Here is a 12,704-nt window from a genome sequence, read left to right as displayed (position 1 = left end):
TACTACACTCGGTTCATATTCAGCCTACAGTCCGCTATAACCCCCAGTCCTCTTTCATGTATGTGCACTGTATAGAATACTGTACAGAACTATATAAATCTAGTTTATGAATAACACACTAAACTGGTGTTAAAACCTGACCTCTATAACTAGTGTTCATATTTACAGTTCAAGGGTCCCTGATGCTTGTTCATCATCCCTGATATGCATGATGGAAGGTAAGTAGTAAACACTGCAAAAGAGGAACTGGTACCCAGAGTACAGATAGGATGTTGAATAATTTAAATGTTTATTTCCTTGCTTTTAGGCATTTGCATTTGTGAGATGCAGCCTTCACTCTTAAGTTAACAAAGTTTTTTTAATATAACTATACAGAATTTCTATGCAAAATTAAGCCAAATTCAACCTTGATGTGTTCCCATTGATTTCAGAGTCTCATCCAGCCTGAATCTGGCTTTTCTTGTTTGTAGTGCTTTCCTTATTTATAGATGCAACTATCCTAAACTCTCCAGGGAATCCTAAAATCCTCCTCTTTTGCAGCATTTGACAATGCAGTGAGGTTTCCCCCTGTTGGCCAAAATATAACATGTATTCTGCCTCAGAATTTGGCTGTAAACTGCCTTTCTATGACGTATCAGTTTAAACCACTCCAGGCTGCTTGGGTCTCTGCCAATGAATGCGGTACAAAGATTTCAAACAATAGGATTCAGCCACCTCCTACAGAGTTGCCTTTCCATGCCTACCAGTTTCAAAGCTTATAAATCCTGCTTTATTAGCCTGGGTAACAAGAAATCACATAGGCAAACAGCATGCCTTGGATATTAATTAAACAGTGTTTTTATTCCCTTTTTGTACCACGTGTATTTAAATCAGATTTGGTCCATCTCCCATTTTTGGTACAGCAAAGTGTATTTAACTGCCTGGGAATTCAGCCTCCCACTAGGCTACCTGATTTTGTAGTTGGTTGCCCCATGTGTGTGCAGAGGGGAAGGGTGTGTGGCTTGAAATCGTGTGTCTGCTGTGCTTTCAGAATTACAAATCAGCTTCCTAAATTCCTTTTCCCAAACAAGATTCTGGCCCAGTGCTTCTATTATGTTTGGGCTCTAGGACAGAGAAGCTAAGATGGGCTTCTTAGCTGCAAGTTATTTTTAAGTTAATATTTGGAGGACACAGTAAAGGTTATTGAATAGACTGTCCTTTCCACCCCCATTATTGCCAAGGAAGGAACATGGTGTTCTGTTGCTTCTGATAGGCATTGATTTCTTTCGTTTGCTTCTTTCAAAGCTGTCAGACACAAGTGTGTGGTCAGTGGATCATTATGCCCCTTTAAAAATTCCTGCAGCAGCCTGTCATAGCAGCAATACTTTTGTGCACTATTAATTTGTTAATATGTATTTTAGATGTTCTGGCATTTCATGGGTAAGTAAGGTGAATTCCTGAGCACGTATGGAAGTAACATTCTAATGGTTACCAGTAAAAGCTGATTTAGCTAATGGGTATACATTATTTTCCATGGCAGCACTCTTTTTACACACTTTGGGTATGGGCAGACATTCACACATCCTTGTGGAATTTACATTGTGTTTTTATACATATGTAAATTACACTGTGATTAGAAACAGACAGATGTGCAACTGCCCTAGGGTAGTAAATACTGTTATAGCTTATTTTCTACCCTCTGACTCTGAAGGAATAATTCTCTACTGGATTGAGCAGAATTATCCCATGTAGGGGTTTGCTTCTTCTGCCTGTTCCTTTTGTTATACCAGTATAAACATTTTTTTTCTGTTCACACCCCTGATATCCCATTTCTTTTGGGGTTAAAATAATCCATGGTTAGTTTTTGCCTGAACATTCAAATAGCTGTTCCTGCATATAAACACAGTAGTGAAATACAAAGATGTACATGCAGTAAAAAGTAACATTAACTAATAACTGGCCATTTCAAATAGATGGGGTAAGTGTATTTCAAATAGTTCTGGATGCAGTGTCAATTAGAGGATGATTATTAAAGAGCAAAGTGAAAAATCAAAAACCTTCATGAAGAATGTGTACAAGGCTGGAAACAGAACTCATTTATTCTATTTCCAACTCTGCCATTGGCTAGTCTATTTTGCACTATAATTTGCTTCATAAGTATTGTGTAGCTGGACATCACAACATCCATTTCTGCAGAGGGAGGTAGCTAACCATGTGAGTCTGAAGTCAGGCAGAAGGCAGGGTAGACTTGCACCTTATAGACTAACTCAATCAGAGATGCATAAGCTTTTGTAAGCAGCAGCTTTATCAGATACTGAAAAGGGTCTTATCCCTTTGATCATTAAAGGTTTTGTGGCACTTTTACAAGAGTGCGAATTTGGCCAGGGCTCTAGAATTAAATCTCAGTTTGTGTCCTCCCCTGAGGATTCTTAAATTCCTGGCGTATGTTGCTGTATTGTGAAGCTGGCAGTTTTAATAATTTGTTCTGTTCTCACCCAGATATAACTGCATTTTAACAGCTGGTGAAATGAGCTCTGTCCTATGTGTGTCTGTGCATACACATGCACACTTATTCATTTCAGTCCCTTAAAGTGTGCAAGGTACCTCAATATTCTTTAGAATAAAAAGCAATAGAATAATATATGATAATATGGTAAGCATTTTTCTAGTACAAAAGACCGTTAGAGAAAAAAAAATGTCAGTATCCTGGAAACACTGCTCATTGACATGGAACAACCCATGTCTTGAATTTCTTTTTGGTTTTACTTACTCTTTCTCTGTTTGGGTGGGAAGTCACTTTGTTGTTATGTTTTAGGAAATAAAGAGTTTTTCAGATACTCTCTAAATGTTCCAGTGATCAGTTATGAAGGTTATTAATGCTCTTTATTTGTTTTCTCTCTGGTAGATGAGGTAAGATAGTTAGCTTCTTCTCCCTGAGTGACAGCTTATTGTTCTCTTCTGGGTTTCTTTGAAAGGCAGGTCCCTAAGGTTTCAGTCTCAAGACACATGTTGCTAGGGTCTGAAACACTTGTTTGACAAAGTTTCAAAGACCGTTTTGAAGAGCCTTGGACATATACCCTGACAAGTACAATACTGCATCTGGCCCTGCTGTGGATGGCTGAGAACTTTTAAATAATTAATCTTTATTTTGAAAGGAGCCTTGAATTTACCCTGTGTTCTGTGCCTTTGGCTCAGATTGATGTTAGGCTCAGATTCCAAATGATGTACAATATGTTATCCAAGCTATCTCTTATACGAGTTTTTTCTAAAGAAATCTTTGCACAACATTGGCTATCCCATTCAAGATACTGTAGTTATCCTTTATATAATAAGTTAGGTGGGGACCCCCTTGTCTTGGACATTTAAAGAGAAGGTCAATAGGACAGATAAAGCTATGGAATTTTGTATTTGTTTTGTAGCTTTCTGGAACTACTCAGGAAGAAGTTTTCAAACATTTATGTATTGTCTCAACTATTATGCAAAACTAATAAAAAGTAAGTAAAAATAAAACATCACGTTGTCTGATTTTAAATATCAAAAGGCAGGGAATTCTCCATCCTTCATTTCCCATTGGGATTATAGCAGTTTACTGCTTTGGAATTCCCTGCTTTAGCAAGATCCAGTGTGTGAAGGATAAGCAGACTGGCTTTAATTGGCTGAAATCAGACCCTTCTTGTTTGTTAAAGGCAAACATTTGTATAGGATGGTTTAGATGGGGGTGATCAAGCCTTGAGCAGTTGGTTTGATTAGATCAGTGGTTCTCACTGGGCACATCTCCATGAGACATTTATTGCAGAGATGACTAATTAGCTCTGCAGTATACATCTCCGGGTCTACATTTGTGCCCCTATTAGGGCACAGGAAACTAATAAACACTGTAGCAAGGTAGTACTCATAAATACTAGTACTTGTAAATACAAGTAATACCCTGCTGCAGCATTTTTTGATGCACACCAATGCATGTGTAGACGCTGACCCAACTGGCTGAGTCATGAGGTTGTTTTGTTGGCTACAAAGGACCAACTCACAGTATCATCATAAAATTCTAGTTTATTAGACGGATGCAAAAGTCAGATCATAAACCTTGGGGCTGATCCCCTCAAACACACACACATTCACGCACACACACACACTCACAGTAGCTAGGTATGAACACTAAGCACTGGGTTCAAGTTATACCTATCCCCAAGCACTGGAGTCCACAGTCGATGGCCAGTTGAGGCTTCTTTCAGTATGATGTTGCTTCAGAAGAGGGTCGCTGGCTGGTCCTTCTGGCTGGGCAGGCAGGGTGCTGGTCACGTAAAAGACGCTGCCATTGGGGGTCATTCTTTGCTGCCTTTTATCCCTCTCTGGCAGACTTTGGTGACTTCCCAATTTTTGGGCTTACCCAATCCAGGGGTCGTTGACCTCGTGGGACATCCCCCTTGGTGGTTACTGGATAGCAGCTGTCAGCCCCAGGGATCATGTCCACAGGTATGTACAGTCTTGGGAGTCCGTTGATGAAGTTTGATTAATTCACTGCTGTGATGAATAGGGCTCTGGGAGCAGTTGACTGGGGTGGTATTCAGTCCCAAGCGTTGGTCTTTGGCATTGATTAGTTCAAACTGGGGCTTCTGTACCTTTAACAGTGAAGTTTCAGGGAGTTCCTGGCTCTGTATTGTTCCTTTCCTCTCCTTAGTCTGTGCTTTCCTAGGTGTTAATTGCTGATCCTTACCTTGTTATCCTGTCTAGCTACTGTGTTATGCAATCAGTCAAGATTCATTCAGGGACCCGCTCCATACGGAGAAGCCGTGGTTTGATTCCTGCCCTTGCTAACATTGTTACATGGTACAACTTACTTTTAAACTTAAAGTACATTTGTTACAAAGTTAAAAAGCATAGAATATAAAAGGGTGAAATGCCATGGCACATACAACAAATAGACCAAATACAATTGGGGATGGGGGCGGACTTATTGATGCAGAATACTATTTTATACCCATAAAAGCATCTGCAAACTATATTTTTATTACAAGTACACCTTATATTTTATAAAAATAATAATAATAAAAAAAGAGGGAGGAAGGAAGAAAAAGTAGAAAAGAGAAAGCATCCCCAAAAGGGGGCAAATAATACAAAAGGGACTTTTTGCCATACAGAGGAACTTCACATTGGACGGAGGGGGGAGGGCAGGCAAAAAAAAAAGTTTCTTGCTACCGTTTCAGTGCAGGGGCTGCCTGCTGGCTAGCCCTGCACTGGAGGATCTTCATGCCCTAGCCAGCCCCTTCATGGCACACTGAGACCAGTCAGAGCAGCCCTGAGATGGCAGGCTGACCTCCAGGGCTCTCTGCCAGTCAGGGCTGCTCCAACTGGGCTCCACGTGCTGCGCATGAATAAACTCCATAGCTGATTGGCCTAGAGTAAATTGCTCCAGGGCGCATGTTCAAACAGCACACCAGGGAACAAAAAACTCTAAAGCAATAAGCTCTAGAGTTTATTCATTTGTCCTAACTGCACAGGTAGATGTGCTCACTAAGACCCTTTCAAAGGTGCTGTTGTACAGGTGCCACAGCAGCAGCAGCCAGATGGAAGTTCCTTATATGTCTTGTGCCTAGCCATATCAAGAAGGACTGTGGTGTGAGAATGCACTTCTGCCTACTATAGGGTTATCTGATAATCCTATGGGCAACTGGTGCCTCCTAAGTCTGGGGGTGGTGTTAATCGCCAAGCGCGGAACCACCAGCAGCGAAACTGGAAGTGTACTTCCACTGGCACTTCTGGTTTTGCAGCTGGCTCTTGCAGGGGGTGCACGGCCAATCTCAGGGGGTGCATGTGCACCCACATGCACCCCCTATGTGTCGCCAGTGGATAAACCTAAAGCAGGCAGCAGTGTTCAGGCTTGCCACAGTCTTTCCCAGTCAGAGATCCCAATGCTGCTTCTAAAAACAGAGGCATACGGGACAGGTGAACCTGTAGGAACAGAACCCCAGTTGAGAACCACTGGGGTAAGCTGAGGGGGAAGAGTGGCTTTCCACTGAGATGCCATCCAAATAAAAAAGTTATGGAAAGGTGCCCCGAATCTAAAAAAGTTGAGAATCTGAACTAGATGATGCCCAGATGTGGTCCCTTACAACCCTAGTTTTTTATGATTCTGTGATATAGTTCAGTGGTGGAGACATCCATGGATTTCCCAAGATGATATATGGCTAAACAGGTTGTTGACACTGGAAATAGACCCTTTTCTTATCCAAGATGAGTATATTATTTCAGTAGTTTGTGTGTCCCTTCCTAACAGTTTTCAGACAAATTTGAGAGTTAAGCAATCTGGACTTGTCAAGCTGGCAGAGGAAGAGATTCTTCAAAGGATCTTTCTCTTATAAAGTAGACCACAGAGTAAAATGATGAGAAAACTACTGTAAATCATGATGAAATACAAGTTGGCATGTGCCATATTTACAGGTAAAAACATTTAGGCTGAATGTTCACCTGTGCTTGGTGGCCCCTGGCTGTGTTCCCACATGCAGGCACATGAAGTCTGTGGCACTGCAGACTTCTGTGTGGCACAACAAACCACATGTGTGGAACGTTAAAACGTGTCCCCCACCCTGCAAATTTGCAGCACACGGGCAAAATTTGCTACCGAGATTTCCTGGTAGCAAAAAAAGAACCCCTGAAAAAAGTGGCATGGTGCACACTACAATAACGTGCACCAAAACAAACAGGGGCTTGGTCCTCCAGGAAGATGCTCTGGCTGCCGGCCAAAGCATATCCAGTCATCCATTTGTCTAGGGCTGGATTAACCCTTTAGTGGGCCCAAGGCAGTCAAACTCGTGGACCCCCAGTTAATACTGTATGTTTATATTACTTTTTTTCACTCAAAAAAGGAGGGCAATCCAGGCTGACCTGGACAGGCTTAGCAAATGGGCGGATGAGAACCTGATGGTGTTTAACACTGAAAAATGCAAGGTTCTCCACCTTGGGAGTAAAAACCTGCAGCATCCTTATAGGCTCGGCAGTGCTATGCTGGCTAGCACTATGGAAGAAAGAGACTTGGGGGTCATCATTGACCACAACATAAACATGAGCCTGCAATGCGATGCTGCGGCTAGTAAAGCAACCAAAACGCTGGCTTGCATCCATAGATACTTCTCAAGCGAATCCCGGGATGTCATTCTCCCCTGTACTCGGCCTTGGTGAGGCCACAGCTGGAGTACTGCATCCAGTTTTGGGCTCCACAATTCAAAAAGTATGTGGAAAAGCTTGAGAGAGTCCAGAGAAGAGCCATGCGCATGATTAGAGGTCAGGAAAACAGACCTTACGACGACAGGCTGAGAGTCATGAGGCTTTTTAGCTTGGAAAAGCGTAGGCTCAGGGGTGATCTGATGGCCACCTAGAAGTTTATCAGGGGTGGCCACCAGGATCTGGGAGAATGTTTGTTCACCAGAGCGTCCCAAGGGTTGACAAGGTGGAATGGTTATAAACTCCTGCAAGACTGTTTCAGGCTGGACATAAGGAAGAATTTCTTTATTGTCCGAGCCCCCAAAGGTCTGGAACAGCCTGCCATCAGAGGTGCTTCAAGCACCTACATTGAACACCGTCAAGAGCAAATTGGATGCTTATCTTGCTGGGATCCTATGACCCCAGCTGACTTCCTGCCCTTCGGGCAGGGGGCTGGACTCAATGATCTTCCTAGGTTCCTTCCTGCCCTAATGTCTATAAGTCTATAATTACCATATGTAAAATAAGCACAACTGGGCCACTTTTTCACTTAGGACCCTAGGCATGTGCCTAGTTTGCCTATGTGTTAATCTGGCCCTGCATTTGTGCCCTGGCTGCTCCAGCTTGCTGGGAGCTTGGAGGAGCTGACCAAGGGCAATTTGCACAAAGCAGGACACAGTGTCCTGCAACAAAGCATGTGTGCAGGGGCAGGTGCTGTGGCACAAGGTAGCGGCACAAATTTGTGCCACTACTGTACTATTTGTGTTCTTGCAGGCACATGCCCCTGCACATCTGGACATGTACAGGGTATAGTAAAGGACAGACAATGCAAACTGAATTACTGGTATGTGGTTTCAATCATTTCAATGATCCTTTTAATATATGTAATTGTGGGGTACGGTTGACATAATGTTAATTAACGTAAGCTCAAACAATAGGAAATATCATTTTCATCCATTTGTGGAGGGAGAATGGGTTGTCTGTCATTTAAAGGTTACTTTTGTAAATTGTGCCCAAGCTGGTCAAAAAGGGAAGTTCCTATGATGCTGGAGTTAGAGCCCTCAAGCTGTTTTTCCGTGAAAAGGATTTAATATGGCTGTGGATGTTTGCTCTGTACTTAGAAAGGAGGCCCCAATTGGTTATGAAATACCACATAAAACACTAACAAACACGTTATAAATCTAAACCACAATCTTATCCTGTCACTGAATTGCATTACACTCAGATTAGAAGATTAGTCTTATTTAGAGTTTTCTTAACTTGGGTGGTTTTGTTTGGTCGTTGGTTTTAAATATAGAATCCACTCTTTTTAATGCCTCATCACATTAGGACAACTCAGTCAGTAAGATATAGGCATCTGTAGACCTTAGAAAAGTATTTTCAAATGTATTTAAGTAATTGAGAAGCACACATTTTTCAATGTGACTAGCACTCCTAAGTAGGGTGACCATACATTCTGGTTTGGCTGGGACTCCCCCAGATTTTATAGGCCATCCCAGGGTCCTGGCCAGTTGGTAAAAAATGAAAGAAAAAACCTGGAATTGGCTGCTCCAGACAGAAGCAAGTAGGCAGGAATGCGGGACACAGTCCAGTAGAGAAGCAGAGCAGCATGGTGTGCAGCCACACATGCCTGGCCCAGCTTCTCCTGAGCAGTGGCTGGAGGTAGGGGGCAGGCTACAGTCCATCTTCCTTGCTCCCACACAGAAGCAGTGGTGCCTGACCACCCGCCTACCGCACACCATGCTGCTCCATCTCCCAGTTGGACTGCATCCTGAGCCCCTACCAACCTGTCTCTTCTGCCTGCAGCAATGCCACTGACTTGGGGGAGATGAGGGGGGGATAGTATCCTGGATTTCCTTTAAAAGAATATAACCACCCTACTCCTAAATGGCTTAGGTGCCCTTTGCTTAACTTTAAACTACAAATTGTTTATGTGTAGTTCAGTGATTTTCAATCACCTTGAGATCCTTTCACAGGTACTGTGGGGTGCCACACAATGTTGGCACTGTCAAGTTGGCAAACATGATTCACAAGATGAATTCAAGAGATTTCAAATAGGAATCCAGAGTGTTAAAAATATTCTCACCTGTTATAATATTTTCTGAGTTTTTTCCAACAGAAGAATTGCTCTATTATATTTCTGTAGTAAACAAATGACTGAAAACTAGGAGCTAACATTTGCTGAGGAGTGCCTTGAGTCCACAAAGGTTGAAAACCACTGGTTTAGTTAAATAAATAGTTTAGTGTGTGACCACTTAAAAAGGAATCCCTCTCCTGCTCACAAAGTTGCCTGTTCAGCCGACATCTTTCTGTAAAGTGAGCTATAATAAGTAGCCTGGGTGTTATAATAGGATATAAAAATTAAAGTTTCAACATTATAGCTATAATCAACCTTTTCAACAGCACAGGCTAAGAGATATGGGACTCTCACTGCATCATTATCTTTTATTTGTTCTCCTCTCTCAGCACGGAAGTTCTGTTCCAACCATCTTAATCAGTGTGATAGCATTGTACTGCATGCATTAGGATATAAAAAATCATAGTGGCCCCCTACAGGCATTATGTTTCTACTGGGAGAACTGCTGCTCTCCCAGCAGAAATTGCCAGTGGAGGAAGACTACCCCATCTACAAGAAACATTTTCCATCTTGACACCTGAAAAATAGTATTCCTGTGAGAGAGGTTTGCCTGTATACTCAACTCCTCTGTGATCAGAAAGAGTCCTGCATAGGAGGTTTTCAGCTGCAGTTTTCCCTTCAGGGGCATTCTCCATGCTAGGGAGGAGTCTAGCTGCCACTGCTCTCCCAAAAAAGCCCCCAGTCTGGGGAAGAAGGAGAAAGTGCAAGAGCAGCTTGGAACACCTGTATACCCACTCTCTCAGGAAGATTTCTGGGAAATTTGCAGTGGTAGACATGAAAGCTGATCCATGGCCAGCATGAAGAATAAAAATGTGTTGAATGTCAAGATAGGTGTAACAGGCCACAGCTGAGACCAGCTGATTTGCCTATTAATGTCCTCAGGCAGAAGGGTGTGGCCCCAACTCCAGACTTGCCCACCATGACTTGGTATTTAAAAGGTAGAATTCTTTAGATGAGACCTTCCCATCCTGCCAGGATGGTAGCTCTGGCAAACTTCATCCACCCTGCCATTCACCTCTGCCATCCCAGTACACTGTCACCACTTTCACATCTAGTCTGTTGGTCATGACCCTCCCTCTGGGGAAGGGCAGCCTCTACCCCATGTAGATGGATGCCATCCCAAGTAAAGTTAGTTGGGTCTATTGGGAGCTTCTCCACCCCTATACTCCTCCACAAGCCTACAAGTCTTAAATCAGTCAAATGTGTCACAGTTCAGACTGGGAGCTTTTCAAAGATACCTAACCTTCAGGCTTTGGCCGGGATGCATTCCTTACCGATTGGCTCCCATCTTCCCTAAAAGTCCATTTTGGATAAATACACAAAAATGCGGGCAGGATTGCTCCCCCTCACCAGTTTCCAGTGCATGCTCTTCAGTCTCTCATCCAGGGGCTGTCCCGTTCACTCCTGTCCTTCTCTTATAGCAGCCTCTGAGGTACTCCAGCCAGTCAGGGTCAGGAGCTTCCAGTGTTGCTGCATTCTGGTCTCCTGCAGGTGAGTAGAGCCTCTTTGTTTAAAGAAAGCCCACAGTGGAGCCAGAATTCCCAGGCTCTCAAGTTTGGGGCATGCCCCTGGGCTTCCCTTGTGCCCCGCTCATGGCTTCTCCCATCAAACCCTCCAAGCACCTCCCTTGCACTCTGTGCCAGCGCAGTCAGCATGGCTGGCTCTGTGCTAGCAGGGGTGGCACTCCAGTAAAGCCGGTAGTTATAGGGATAGGCTCCAGAACTCGCTGCATAAAGGGAGAGGATGAGCACCATGGTGGTGCAAGCAGCATTCAGGCAAAGCCAGAGGCAATGGAGGCCGGCTCCAGACCTGACTCCAGTAAGAGGGATGGTGCAAATGGGCTTGTTCTCTCCCTTCTTCCTCTCACCCTGCTACAATAGGTCTAAACTACAAAAGATTACCTTCATATCCACATTACTGGAGTATTCATATAGTAGGTTGTGGTTCAGATTTATCTCTAATTGGAAGATCATTTCCACAGTAAAACTTGTTCGCACAAAATAAATCCATCGGTAGGACTGTGAATTGGAAACTTGGGGACCAGACAAACCTTCCAGACTACATATGCTTAATACCAATCTTTCAGTTTTTAAAAGAAATTATGAAAATTCAACTTGTATCAAATGGAAATCTAGTCATCTGCACATCCTATAAATTCTGTCTGAAATAAATCTCAGGGGATAGGTAGGAATGGTGTTTAGTCAATATCTTAAATTATTGTTGTAAAATTTGTACTTGGGCATCATCTGCCCACCTAAAAAGAAACACCACAGCAGTGTACCAGAGTTCCATGGCTCAATGTACATTATAAGGTTTAGGACTCTGAGCTGCCAAATGTTTAAAGCATAGTTGTTTATCTGGGAAAACAACTGTTGTTTTGTAAAAAAATTTTCAGTTAGCATTTCCCATTATTTAATAAATATGTAGAAAAGGGAACTTCTGATAGAGCTGCTTTCAGTTCCTGGCACGTCATTTACAGTAGTTCTGCTCTTCTTTCCTGGATTTTGCAGCATGACAATCTGTATCCTAACATTTTAGACCCAGTCTTTCTCCCAGCAAAGCAGAACTCATACTGACACTAGTGGGAACAGGAAAGGACTTTTTAGTTGGCTGCAAGTTATGAAACTCTATTGACATATTACCGTGACTGACATACTTAACCAAATAAAACCTGAAGAAGAAAAGTGCCTGATTCTTCTTATTTTCCCTATTGTTTTACCAGTCTCCTCAAGCAGCAGAAACCTTTTGGTTTTTGGACTTGAAAGATTAATCATGTACTACTAATAATTATAGTGTTAAAGTTTTAGAGAAGGTGCTCTGTTCATTGGGCAAAAACTGGCACCTTCTACTGTAGCTATAGGCAAGTCTCAGGACTGATTTCAGTAATGCACATTGTACTGAACTAGGGTGGCCCAAACACTATGACAAAAAAAAGCAAGTCTTCGTGTTTTAATCCCTTTATAAAAATGTAATAAATGAAGTACTGTTGAAACAGGCCATGCTGACACAGTACATCAGGAAAAGCTATAGTACTAGGGTGACCATAGAGTTTGACCAAGACAGTCCCAGATTTTGTAGGCTGTCCCAGCATCCCATTCAGTTGGTGAAAATGGAAACAAAAGTCCTGGACTGGTGCCACCCCACCTGCACTGCCTGGCTCAGCTCCTCCTGAGCAGCAGCTGGAGGCAAGGGGTGGACTTGGCTGGGCACAACTTCCCCTGCCTGGGACAGGGATTGACCGGGATGGGGTGCCACAGGACAGAGGGAGAGCTCTGCTGTGAGTGTGTGCTGTGAGTGTGTGCATGTGTGTGGCGCCATGAGCAAACTTGTATTTTGATGCCCTTTGGTGCCCTCCTGAACAATGGCTGGAGGCAGGGGGTGGGCTGGGCTC

The 12,704-nt window shown here is 43.1% G+C and overlaps 1 protein-coding gene across 2 annotated transcripts in view; it reads left to right on the top strand.

Annotated features, from left to right (window-relative positions):
• The window catches only part of PDE7B (phosphodiesterase 7B), a 373,129-nt gene that overhangs the window by 79,550 nt on the left and 280,875 nt on the right, over window positions 1–12,704 (top strand). The window contains exon 2 of one of the 2 annotated variants that reach the window (XM_019527216.1): window positions 10,735–10,804. The exons of the other annotated variant lie outside the window; for it this stretch is intronic. The gene's annotated coding sequence lies outside the window, so the exon portion shown is untranslated. The remainder of the gene's footprint in view (window positions 1–10,734; window positions 10,805–12,704) is intronic. 2 annotated transcript variants of the gene reach the window in all.

This window comes from Gavialis gangeticus, unplaced genomic scaffold, assembly GCF_001723915.1.
Source record: "Gavialis gangeticus isolate Ggan-Ray unplaced genomic scaffold, GavGan_comp1, whole genome shotgun sequence".
Lineage (NCBI taxonomy): Eukaryota > Metazoa > Chordata > Crocodylia > Gavialidae > Gavialis > Gavialis gangeticus.
This window is presented reverse-complemented; position numbering and strand designations above follow the sequence as displayed.